Genomic DNA, 13632 nt, shown 5'->3' on the forward strand with positions numbered 1-13632 from the left:
CATGGATTTTCTTTCCACATTTGGAGAAGAAAGTTAGAAGAGATGGCTCACTAGCCCGGGTCACAGTGATTTTGGAAGGGAGGGATGGACGGGGACATATAGGGCCTGATTATGAGCTCGGTGGTCTCACCACCATCATATTCTGAAGTTTCCATCAAGCTATCTGGTGGAAACAGTACAGCGGCACTGGCCTTGGCTTCCTTAGGATCTGTTCCACACAGCACCCTCAGAATGCGCACTGTCTGCCATGCCAGACAGTGCGCATTCGCAGGCTGATGACAGGGTGGCACCTTCACAGTGCAGAGGCCCCCTGTGACCCCAACTCTGCCTTTCAACCAGCCTTTTAATGGCCAAGCCATGGAAAGGCTGGCGGAAAGGAAAGTCATGCACAGCACGGCGGTGCAGACCTCATCACCGCTGAGGCTGACCATGACTTTCACCCCCTCCAACCCATCGGGATCTCGGACCCTGGTGGTGGCAGTGGTCTCCTGGCAGTAATCTAGAGGTTGGACTTGCAGGGATGCGGCGATCAGACCGCAATAGGGGGTACGGCAGTCCAATTGACTGCTGTACTCGTAATCAGGCCCTCAGCCTTGAGTTGTGCTATTGTTTGTTTGTCCAGTGGTGAGCGTAACCTAGACGATACATATTCTCCTACAAAGGCTCGCAGGAAACCACAGGTGATGGATGCTATTAGGATCAAACATCAGCACACCCTCTGACTCTGTGACAATCTTACACTTGGACACATCGTGAGATGAAATATTTTGTCTCTTAGTGGAAGAGGGAACATAAGAGTCCACGTCCCGAGTACCATCTTTATCCTTATCAGAATCAACATCTCTCACATCATCATCAGTGTTGGGGATATGAGAAATTACGATAGGGGATGAAATATGCTTTGTTTTTGCTTTAAACTTAACAGAAGACGATTTATAAATTTTGTCTTGTTTATTCTCCTCCTTCATTGGAGACCTGTGAGGATCCGGGTCCTGTGCCTTGTGTGAGGAAACCTCACCAGCCAACAGTGCAATGTTATTTATCTTTTTAGATTGAAAACCAAAAGAAGTAGTAAGTTGCATTGCCTAGCATTTTCTGCTTTCCCACAGAGAATGGGCCAAAATCGTCTTGGACATTAGACTAATAACTGAATTTTCTATATTTTTTGTTGCTTTGTCCATTGAGGCAAAAACTGCCTGTTCCACTTAAGCTTGAATTAATATTACCTCTTTTACGAAAATTACGAGTTATTTCTCACAAGGATGCACTGCTTTATTTTAAAAAATTGGCATCTATACAATCCTGTTATGCTGTCTTAAATTTTATTAGATCTGCTATTGCCATCAGAAAATGATACAAACTTGTGGAAGCAGTCGTAGATTAATTTTAAGATGGAATAGTACAAGATTTTAACCTTGTTTTTGCACTGCTTATTTTATGTTATTTTTTGCAGTCTTACCTGTAGTATATTTATCGCACTTTTATATATATCTTTGGTTTCTTTTAGGTACAATTTTGGATAAACTGATTTTAGCTATTATATTCAGTTATGTACATGGTCCAAGTGAACAATTCTCTGTTATAAATGTTTTTAACTTTTGTTTTTTATTCCTATTTGAAATGATTTTGGACTTTAATGGCACTTTGCCAAATAAAGGAATTTTGACTGACTGACTGACATTCAAATTATCCTTGAGGGAAACATCCTCATCATCGTTATCTTGTAATGAAGGAGAAATATTAGTCTCCGTAAAGCCCAGAATGGTTATCAATGTGAGGAGGGAAAAAGGGAACTGTGCACAAGGAGTTAATATTTATAAAGAGCTAAGCAGGATCTGTAAACTCCTCCTGTGGGCGTTTTTCCTTCAGGGAGAATTCACTGAGGAGATTCCAGAGACGGGGAGTAGATGGAAACTGAAGCCGCACCCCCTCATGGGAACAGAAACACTCAGACATGAAGGGAGATGAAGAAACCGCTTGCTATGGTTCAGTGGAGGGAAGGAGAACTGCGGTGGGCCCACATACCGTGAAGGAAGAGAGAGAAATATTGGTGACGTATCTTGGAACCCCAGAAGAAAATGGCTACCACAGCTCCAGAATGCATCAGAGCATGAGGAAAGAAGTGGTTAAGGGCAATACGTCAACATGCCGGCTGGGACTGAAAACATGCTAATAACACAAAAGTGCCCAACAAACCATAAATCTAACTAAATACACAGATTACAATTTAAGTAATCTTTAAGGAATTTAAGTATGTGAATACTTGACTGCAAGCAGCAAGAAAAGAGAGCTGTTCTCAGTCAATTTAGGTATTATAGGTGTTGCTATGTTACTATTGGTTGTTTAAATGCAGCACATTTGTATTCCCATCTGGTATATACCATTTGCCTAATGAGATTTGTAATGTTTTCTCTTTATCGTGACTGTTGCTATTAAAAAGTTGGTAAGAATTGAAAGCATAATAGGAACATCCGGTCTTGCAATAAAATTCTTAATCACTATTAAGACCACTTCTTCCACAGGTTCCCTAGCTAATAATATATCTGGGTTCAAGTTGTCGTAATGGAGGCTCCCTATCACCACCACGTGGTTTGCTGGGAATTGTGTCAATCCCAAAATAAATCTGCTGTTTACGGTTACTGCTGTGGTCATTTTCGAGTCTCTGGCTCCCCCATTTACCATGGAAACAGCTTCTCATCCATCATTCACCAACACATCAGCATCCTTTGGCTGACCACATGTCACTCTTGACCAACATTTTACATAGGCCTTACTGATGCCTGTTGACTTTTGTGAACATTTATTCCTTGCTATTCAGTCATTGTGCACACTTTTTGATCCAAGAATGCCCAACTGTGTCAATGTAGGATGTAGAGTTCAGGCAGCAACTGCCTCCCTCTAAAGTCATTGACCATCATTCCACCACTGGTCCACATTCTTGCCCTCATGTACACACAAAAGATCTGAGAGCATTTGTTTTTTTTTGCAAACTCATCAGCTTGCAGTATCGGCCTAGCTTTAGCTCATCATCTTCTGGTGCTCAATGGGCCCTCTGGACTGACACACAGGTCCACCCAAGTCCCATAAATTTAGAGTTCTGGTCTGAAGCACTGAAACAGGAATCTGGAAGCGGGAGCCTGCGTACTGCAACCAGCATGTATCCCAGTGTTATCAGATCCATGCTGTCTGATGCACTGTACAAGCTTCAGCTTTCAGTTTCTTGCTACCAGTTTACACCCTACCCTTTCCAAACTTGTCATAGTGTGGGAAAGAACGGGTTGACAGCCTGGTTGCTATGCAGGACTGATGCCCGAGGCACTCAGGGCTACTTTAGGAGGTGACACTGCAGTGTGTCATCTGAGGGTATGCTTGGATGCGTGGGAGGCCCCTGAGGCCAGAGGTGTGACCTCCCAGAACAACCTGCAATATGGCACCGTCATGTGCATTCACCAGCTATCATACAGACTGACTGCCTCAGACAGTACACATCTCTCTTGCAGCATTGTACAGTGTCAGCATTTACTTTATAATTCTCTTTTAGCACAGCAGAGAAAAAGGTTTTGAATATGGGAGGGTGCCCGAAGCCCACAAAAGTGGCCTTCCCTGACCACAACTAGGCTTTCCCACAGCTCAACAGTGATTTCATTTTTCCTTGAAGCATAGTCTTTGTCCACACATGAAACACGACTGCCTGAACTGGGCCTTTGGCTTTAGGCTTGGCTAGAACAACAAAAACATATCTCTTCAGGGTTGTGAGAGGGTTTGAATTGCTCTCTGTCTTCACATGGAGGAGGAAGAAATACAGCAATTAAGTCTCAAATATCTTGCATGAAAGGACAGTGAGCAGCAAAGAAACAGGATAAATGTAAGCACATTACTCCAAATGAATGAATATGCTTTCTTACTTCATTGATCAATGTTTTTTTCAATAAATATCTGCAGTCTTGCAAAGTGCCCTAAAGCTACTGAAAAGTACTCTGTTGAAGCTATTTCAAACACTTAAATAAATGTTTAATATATGTATGTGTCACTGAAAAGCTAACACACTTAGATAGCTTTATTATCTGCAGAGCGTTTTAATCAAATATCATCCACCTCTGTAAATCGTCATATGCATGCATTGCGCCACTTTGTAACCCTTTATGATACCTTACACCTGCGCCAGGCATAATGTATGCAAAGGAGTCATTCCTCTGTTACGGGGGGGGGCAAAAAAATGAGAGATTTCTTTGCAACAAAGTTTTCTGCGTTTTTAACACTTGCTCAGAGGTATTACAAGGAGGCACATCATTAGGCTTTGCAGGATGAGAGTCAACTTGTTTTATGCTATTCCTGCAAAGATCTGAACTAGCGTATAAAATTCTGACGCTAGTTCCCTAACTACCTCCATGCTGTGCCGTATTCTAGATACGGTGCACACATGGTGGCATTAGAGGGGCGCTTAGGGGTGAAAGTTAACTTTTCTTAAATCAGGCCATAGGTTTTAGCGATGGGGTGGAAGGATCTGCTTTTAACCCCTTCTGTGCAGCGGACGTAATTGTTACGTCCCGCGGCACAGTGCTCATGTGCCGAGGACGTAACCATTATGTCCTGGGCACTGAGCTCAGAGGGAGCACTAGCGCTCCCTCTGTGGGCTTTCCTCCCACCCTAACAAGGTAGGGATGGAAGGGGAAGCCCTTCCCCTTCCACCCCTGACTCCCCCTGACCCCACCAGTGACGCCTGATGACGTCAGTGCGCAAATACGCGCTGACCTCATCAGAGGCCACTTCCCTATCGCACTGGAAGCTCAGCTTCCAGCGCGATCAGAAGAGAAATGCAAAGCATTTCTCTTCCGATCATGTGATGGGGTCCTGAGAGGCTTCAGAGGGAAGAAAATTAATTTTCTTCCTTTTGAATTCTCTCAGAGCATTTCAAAAGCCGGATCGTAAAGCAATCCGGCTTTTGAAATGCCCATTAGATATCAGGGATTTCTTTATGTATGGAAACTGGCATGAGGGGAGCGACCCCTTGGGCAAGGGTCGCTCCCCAGGGGAGAAATATTTTTCAAGGCCTTTTCTGCCCCCAGGGGGGTCAGAATCCACTAGGCGCCAGGGATCATATTTTTTGTTGGCTTTTTTTTTTTTTTTTTTTTTAGTTGGGTAGCGACCCCTTCGCTCCCTAGGGCGGCAAATGTATTTTAGGCCATTCCTGCCCTACCCGGGGGCAGATCGGCCTATTGTTATTAGGCCGATCTGCCCCCGGAGGGGGGGCAGAAACCTCTAGGCGCCAGGGCTAATTTTTTGTGTGGTTTTTTTTTGGTTTGTTTGTTTTTAGAGATGGGGAGCGACCCCTTAGGCAAGGGTCGCTCCCCTGAGGGGCAAATTGTATTTAGACCATTTCTGCCCCCCTTGGGGGCAGATCGGCAGATTTTTGTTAGCTCAATCTGCCCCCAAGGGGGGCAGAAACCACCAGGCACCGGGGATCTTTTTGTTTTTGCACCAATGTCACGTAAGGGGAGCGACCCCTTAGGCAAGGGTCGCTCTTCGGGGGGGTGGGGGGGCAAATTTATTGTTTTCCATATCTGCCCCCAGGGAGGGGGCAGAAGCTTCTAGGCGCCAGGGCTAATAAAAATATATAGATTTTTTTTGTTTGTTTTTAAGACGTGGGGAGCGACCCCTTAGCCAAGGGTCGCTTCCCTAGGGGGCACATTGTATTTAGACTATTTCTGCCCCCCTTGGGGGCAGATTGGCTGATTTTTGTTAGGCCAAATCTGCCCACAAGGAGGGCAGAAACTACTAGGCACCAGGGATCTTTTTTTTTTAGTCAATGTCACTCAAGGGGAGCGACCCCTTAGGCAAAGGTTGCTCCCCGGGGGGTTTGGGGGTGAGGGGGCAAATTTAATTTAGGCCATTTCTGGCCCCCCAAAGGCAGATCGGCCTATTGGTATTAGGCCAACCTGCCCCCAGGGGGGGGGGCAGAAGACTCTAGGCGCCAGGGCTAAAACATTTTTCTTTTTTTGTTTTTTAGAGGTGGGGAGCGACCCCTTAGCCAAGGGTTGCTCCCCTGGGGGCACATTGTATTTCAACTATTTCTGACCCCTTTGGGGGTAGATCGGATGATTTTTGTTAGGCCAATCTGCCCACAAGGGGGGCAGAAACCATTAGGCATGGGGATCTTTTTTTTGCGCCAATGTCACGCAAGGGAAGCGACCCCTTAGGCAAGGGTCGCTCCCCGGGTGGGTGGTGGGTGCGGGGGTGGGCAAATAAATTTTAGGTCATTTCTGCCCCCCTGGGGGCAGATCAGCCTATTGTGATTAGGCCGATCTGCCCCTGGGGGGGCAGAAGCCTCTAGGCACCAGGTATATATATATTTTTTGTTTGTTTTTTAGAGGCGGGGAGTGACCCCTTAGCCAAGGGTCGCTCCCCTGGGAGGCACATTGTATTTAGACTATTTCTTCCCCCCTTGGGGGCAGATCAGCCGATTTTTGTTAGGCCAATCTGCCCACAAGGGGGGCAGAAACCACTAGACATCGGGGATTTTTTTTTTGCACCAGTGTCACGCAAGGGGAGTGAACCCTTAGGCAAGGGTCTCTCCCCAGGAGGGTGGGGGAGCTGGGGGCAAAGTTATTTTAGGCCTTTTCTGTCTCCCCAGGGGCAGATCGGCTTATTGTTATTAGGCCAATCTGCCCCCAGGTGTGACAGAAACCTCTAGGCACCGGGGATTAAAAAAATGTTTTTTTTGTTTTTTGTTTTTTTTAGAGGTGGGGAGCAACATTTAGTCAAGGGTCACTCCCCTGGGGGGCAAATTGAATTTAGACCATTTCTGCCCAGTGTGGGGGAAGATCAGCCGATTTTTGTCAGGGCAATCAAACCACTTAAGCACCAGGGATTGGTGTGTGTGTATGCGTGTGTTTTCTTTAGGGGGGCAGCCTCTTGGGTAAGGGTCACTCCCCATGGAGGCACATTACTGTTGGCCATATATGTCTCCCTTGGGGGCAGATGGGCTTATTTTTGGAAGTCCCATCTGCCCCAAGGGGGGCAGAAAACCCACCAGAGGCCAGGGAAGTTTTTTTTACAAAAAAAACAGAAGGGTGGGGGTATGGCCATACTCCCAACCCAAATAAATGGGGCCAAAGTTGTTCTGCCCATCAGTGAGCAGATGGGGCAATTACCCCTGATCCACACCCGGAGGGGGCAGAAAGTCTACTAGATGCCAGGGAATTAAAAAATATATATATACAGTATATTGGGGTGGTGGCTACCAACAAGTATGGGCCTGGTTATGGCCCCACCCCAACTGAAGGAGTAACAGTCTTTCAGCTCTACCCCGCACTCTAAAACATCTTATCCACAGCAAGCAAGTAGACATTTGATTATTTTGGGTTTTAGTTTTACATTTGGGCCATGAGAGCTTGGCTAACTCTCAAAACCATCCCACTTGGAATGGTGAGGGCTGCACTTTATGGACTTTGGGACACTGCCATGTAGAAAAATCCACAACACCTAGACACTTCTGAAAACAAAACATCTGGGTGATTCCAGGGCGGTGTGTTTCACATGCACCCTGCACCATTATTATACCCACAACCCCTGCAAACCTCCAACTTTGCTGGAAATCACACATTTTCCCGATGTTTTTGTGATGGAACCTTTCGGAATCTGCAGGAATCCACAAAATTCCTACGACCAAGCATTGTCTCATCTATACCAATAAAAATTCTGCTGCACTTGTCAGCCTAAAATTTTTTATTTGCAAACTGCCCTTTTGGACTCCCCTTTGGTTCCCCCGCAATATCGACATGTTTTTGGCTCTTCCCTTTCACAAGCACTTGGCCCACCTACACAAATGAGGTATCATTGTTACCGGGAGACTGAGGGGAACATTGGGTGGTATGAAATGTGCCCCAGTGCGGTGATCTCACACAGAAATGTGGAAAAATTAGATTTTTTAGCTAAATTTGAGGTTTGCTGAGGATTCTGGGTAAGAAAACATTGGGGGATCCACGCAAGTCACACCTCACTGGACTCCCTCGGGTGTGTAGTTTTCAGAAATGTCTGGGTTTGGTAGGTTTCCCTAGAAGGCTGCTGAGCCCAGGACCAAAAACGCAGGTGCCCCCCGCATAAAAAGGTAGTTTTGTATTTGATAATTTTGATGTGTCCAAGTTGTGTTTTGGGGCTTTTCCTGTCACGGGCGCTAGGCCTACCCCCACAAGTGAGGTACCATTTTTATTGGCAGACTTGGGGGAACACAGAATAGCAAAACAAGTGTTTTTGCCCCTTGTCTTTCTCTATATTTGTTCCTTCAAATGTAAGACAGTGTGTAAAAAATACGTCTATTTGAGAAATGCCCTGTAATTCACATGCTAGTATGGGCACCCCGGAATTCAGAGATGTGCAAATAACCACTGCTTCTCAACACCTTATTTTGTGGCCATTTTGGAAATACAAAGGTTTTCTTGATACCTATTTTTCATTTTTTATATTTCAGCAAATTAATTGCTGTATACCCGGTATAGAATGAAAACCCATTGCAAGGTGCAGCTCATTTATTGGCTCTGGGTACCTAGGGTTCTTGATGAACCTAAAAGCCCTATATATCCCTGCAACCAGGAGAGTCCAGCTGACGTAACAATATATTGTTTCAAAAATTTGACATCGCAGGAAAAAGTTACAGAGTAAAACGTTGAGAAAAATGGCTGTTTTTTTCACCTCAATTTCAATATTCTTTTATTTCAGCTGTTGTTTTCTGTAGGAAATACTTGTGGGATCTACACAAATGACCCCTTGCTGAATTCATAATTTGGACTACTTTCCAGAAATGTTTAACTCTCTGGGATCCAGCATTGCTTTCTCACCCATTTCTGGCACTAACTGGAAGGAGGCTGAAAGAACAAAAAATACTTAAAATGGGGTAGGTCCAGTAAAATGTCAAAATTGTGTTGAAAAATGGGATTTTCTAACTCAAGTCTGCCTGTTCCTGAAAGCTGGGAAGACGGTGATTTTACCACCACAAACCCTTTGTTGATGCCATTTTCATGGGAAAAACCACGAGCCTTCTTCTGCAGCCCTTTTTTCCCATATTTTTTTTTTTTTAAACGAAGTTTTTGCTGTATTTTGGCTAATTTCTTGGTCTCCTTCAGGGGAACCCACAAAGTCTGGGTACCTCTAGAATTCCTAGGATGTTGGAAAAAAAAGGATGCAAATTTGGCATGATTAGCTGTTGTGAACAAAAAGTTATGAGCGCCTAAGAGCGAACTGCCCCAAATGGCCAAAAAAAGGCTCTGCACATGAGGGGAAAAGGCCTGGCAGCGAAGGGGTTAATATTATGAGACTCCAGGAAACTGCATAGTTCATGAAAACGACAGATAACGGAGACACACGCAGAGTGGGAGTAAAGATTTGTGAAGGGTGGGTGCATTAAAATGCCTTTTTAAAGGAATTAAGTGATACATTTGCAGACGAATTTGTGATGTTAATTTGTAAAGTGAATGTCAATGGATTGTTGGGTTCAAAACATAAGGGGGCATGTTTTCGTAAAGAAGCGTGTTTTCTTATACATTTCTTTCAATTTCAGCAGGAAGTTCACTTAGTTTAAAAGTAATCGACTTTTGCACGAAAAATAGGAACCATCATGATTGAATGGATAATTTGTATTTTAAAAATAGTTGTAATGCTATGCCAATCACTTTTTCACAACAAGGGACTAACTCCAAGGCCATTGTAATCCCTGTGTGTATATTAGATATTTGCCAAGAGATCCGGTTTCAAAGCTGTCGTGAAAAAACCTGGCGAAAAGTGAATGAGGAAACTGCTCAAACAGGATAAAATATACAGCAATCATTCAACAAAGCCTGAAAACTCAGTTTAAGAAGGAAATTCCAAATGTGATCAATATGCCCACTGTGATATTATTTTTATAGGCTACGGTATTCTTGTCCAAAAAACTCGAGGCTCGTAATGGGGCACTGTGTCTCTAGTGTCATGAAACACTTTCAGTGGGTAGCAGCCAGTGCTCATTTGTCTTATTTATTTCACTACTGTCAATAAGTAAGGGAAAAAAAACAGAAAAAAGTAATGATTTCAATGAGTATTTCCACGCTTGCTAATTTAGGATGCAACAAATATCGGCATTCCAAGGAGCAGGATACAGTTGAACCTTGACTTTTGCCATTATTTTAGAAGGTGCAAAGAGCTTCAATGCATAAATGCCAACCTTTTGGAACAAGAAGATGGACGTTTGGAAACAAATCTAGGAAATTAATGTTCCCATTGTTTTGTATTGAAGTGGGGGATATTGTAAATGTTAGAAAACTAAAATATTTCATCTGATTCTGGAGTGTTGACATGTATGCCAGTGTTAGAACAGTTTCAGGAATGTTTTTTGAATTTTTAAATGGTGATGATTCCCTTCCCAAGCTCCTTTTCAGATGGTCTTGCCAAGAACAGTCAGCGGTGTGTCACTTTCCTATGTCTCAGGACCTATCCTTCTTTCTTAAAACCCAACCCTTCCTGCTTGTCTGTTACACTTGTTGTTGTGAAACGGGCAAAACCAGTATTCCAATATTTTGTCAGTGGGGAGCTTTATTCCTCTATACCTACACCTCTTTTTAAATTAACAGAAATGGGGTTGACCTCCTTCGTAAAATTGACTGAAATTTCATTTTTACTTATAATTAAGAGCGATGCATAGTTTTACAAAATTGACATGCGCAAGTCATTTTGCAGAGGGGTCAATTAACCAAGTTCTGTAGCCCTAGTTTTCTTGTCACACACAAACCTCATGTTTTTTTCTTTTTTTCAGTTAGAAATGTGCTGACCTAGAAAATGTAATTCATTGCAGTGTCATTGCGCTCCAAGAATATGTTGCAAGTGTTATCATGATGTGCAGGTCATAGACACAGTAAAGTGTCAAGTAAGGCAACAGGACCACTCCATGAATGCCCCATCCTGTGTATGGTTGGTGATGGGGAGTGAATTTCCCCAAGTTCATTGCTGGAGCGGTGTAGGTGTAAAAAGGTGGCTCCAGAGAGGGGAGTTCAGTTGACTAGGGATCTCCAGCCCATGGTAAATAAGGAAGGCCGCAAAAACAATAGACCGCAGAAGTGACTGGCAACTGTGGATAGGGACTGGTCAACAGGAAAGATGTCATATAGCACAATACCGACAATAATGCTAGAAAATAAGGCAACTGACATTAATAGCATGAATTATCACTCCTTGAAGAATATAACTAATAGCAAACATTGCTCTTAAAAGGAACAATAAGAAGAATGGGTTAGATAAGTACATGGAAAAGTGCATTAGATTCAGTGGAATACGTGTTCTGGAACAAAACACCCCACGCTTCTTAATCACTAGCAATCACCCAGGGCTGCTTTCTGGTCTATCATTTTCTTTGTGCAGTATTATACTCCAGACATGAACCAGCCATTGGCAGATTAGACATGGCCCTGCTCCAATACGAACATCCCTTCCCAAACTGCTAAATTCCCTCTAAATGGGACCATACTTTGTTTTTCATATGATTGGTCCTTGGTTGCCTAATTTCCTTTATGATTAGGAGATTCTTTATGCACACTGCTTGTACTTTGCTGGGCAGACAACAAGAAGTTGCGCGAGGCTAAACATAAGTGTCTGATCATTTGGGCTCTTTGTGAAAGGGCCTTTTGGCAGATATTAAACTAAGCTTGATCTAACTGTGCCTTCGCTAAAGAGGCGGTTTACTGTCTGAGCTGAGACAAAGTGGTTAAGATTTATAGGCCCCTGGTTGAGGCTTCAGCCTTCACCTTGTGTCGGTTTTGGCCAAGTTGGGTGAATCTAAGATTGCACAAGTTCTTAAAAATGTATTGGGGAAAGTGTTAGTGGGATTGTTTACCTTGATACATAAGTAACTGAGGAGGAGATTGTTTTACTAAATAGTGAACTCTGGTTATTAACGCATTAAGAAAACTGGAGAGAAGGTTTTTAGGCATCTTTTGGTGCGTGTTAGCGAGAACCGAGTTATTGTTCTGAATATGATGATAAAACCTTTTTCCTAATCCTGGTTTCTGCACTGAACATTTCAATCATTACAAATAAAGTCTAAGAATAAGGATGTCTACCCTTGGATAAGACATCCTTTTGAGGGAACTATAATTGCATATTAAAGGGCCAATAGATGGGGAATGTGTTGTTGTCTCTCCTCTTTCTGAGATACTACATATAAAAACATGTAACTGTTCAATCAATTAATGATTTTAAAAATACCATTCACTATTTCTGTAGACAGACTCTCTACTACATGACAGCAAGTGTTATAGTGATTTTAAATACTGGATAACAGAGAACTACTATTTGTGTGTGCAACATAACAGACAGTCAAGCTTGACTGCGTATTTGCCACTGGTCCATCACTGGGTTTGGTGCTACAACATTTTCTATTGTCAATGCAACGTTTCAGCTTCACAGGCCGATTTCTTGCAGGCATTCTTCAGACCTCATCATTTACATCTAGCTTAAATTATAATTAACACTCTAATAGAGCATATACTACACAATGTTCAATAGATCATGTTTTCACCTTTGCATAAATACTGTGAATACCTTCATTTTCTACAGTGAAGGTTTATATTTAAGAATGCTTTAGTGTGCAGCAGGCCTTACAGAAGGGCTTATTTCTAGGAAAGCTCAGCAAATGTTTCTACTACCTCTGCTGTCCCACGAGTCTTGCAAAACTTTCAAAGGACATTAAGATTTCTTAGACACCTGTCCTCATATGCCTACCGGACCTTCTGCTGTTGTGGTTTGAATAAGTCTTTTCAGTTATTTTATTCAGTTCTCAAAGGCCCATTCTTCACCATGAATGTTTGTAGGCGAAAATGGTTTAGAAGCACTCAAGACAGCGTAACTTTACTGTACGTGCTGGTTGCCTGCGGGCTTCCACAAAGCATCTGTGTCACCACCATTGATTGTGAAAAATGCATTGTACACTAATTGTCTCACACTTTCTGACCCAAACTCTCTCTTTTACTCACATTCTGACTTAACTGACCCTCACATTCAGGCACAACTGTCTCACACTCTGTTGAAGATGTCTTTGACTGTGTTATGTGTTTATTGCCAGAAACACTTTCAATTGGGTCATAGTGAGCTACTATGTCACTGAGTTCTAGTTGGAATGTTGGAGGGATGAAAATGGAGTTGAAGGTGGCTGAGGGATTGGCAGGACCTGCTTGGTGCTGTTCCTGAATAATACTAATACACATTTTCCTGACTTATAGGATGGAGTTCCAGTGTGTTTGTTTGAGAACACAACATCGGAAATTTGAGACAACTTATAAGCCTGTGAAGGGGACAGGATTTCAACAACACAACCACATACATGGTCCTTGGTAAACCACTGAAAGAGATTTTGGGGGTCATTCCAACTTTGGCGGGCAGAGGAGGCCGCCCGCCAAAGTTCCGCCGCCAGAAGACCACACCGCGTTCAAAAGACCATGGCGGTCATTCTGGCTTTCCCGCTGGGCTGGCGGGCGACCGCCAAAAGGCCGCCCGCCCAGCGGGAAAGCACCAGCAACGAGGATGCCGGCTCCAACCGGAGTTGCTGGTGTGCGACGGGTGCAGTTGCACCCGTCACGATTTTCAGTGTCTGCCAAGCAGACACTGAAGATCAAT

This window comes from Pleurodeles waltl, chromosome 7 (genome assembly GCF_031143425.1).
Source record: "Pleurodeles waltl isolate 20211129_DDA chromosome 7, aPleWal1.hap1.20221129, whole genome shotgun sequence".
NCBI lineage: Eukaryota > Metazoa > Chordata > Amphibia > Caudata > Salamandridae > Pleurodeles > Pleurodeles waltl.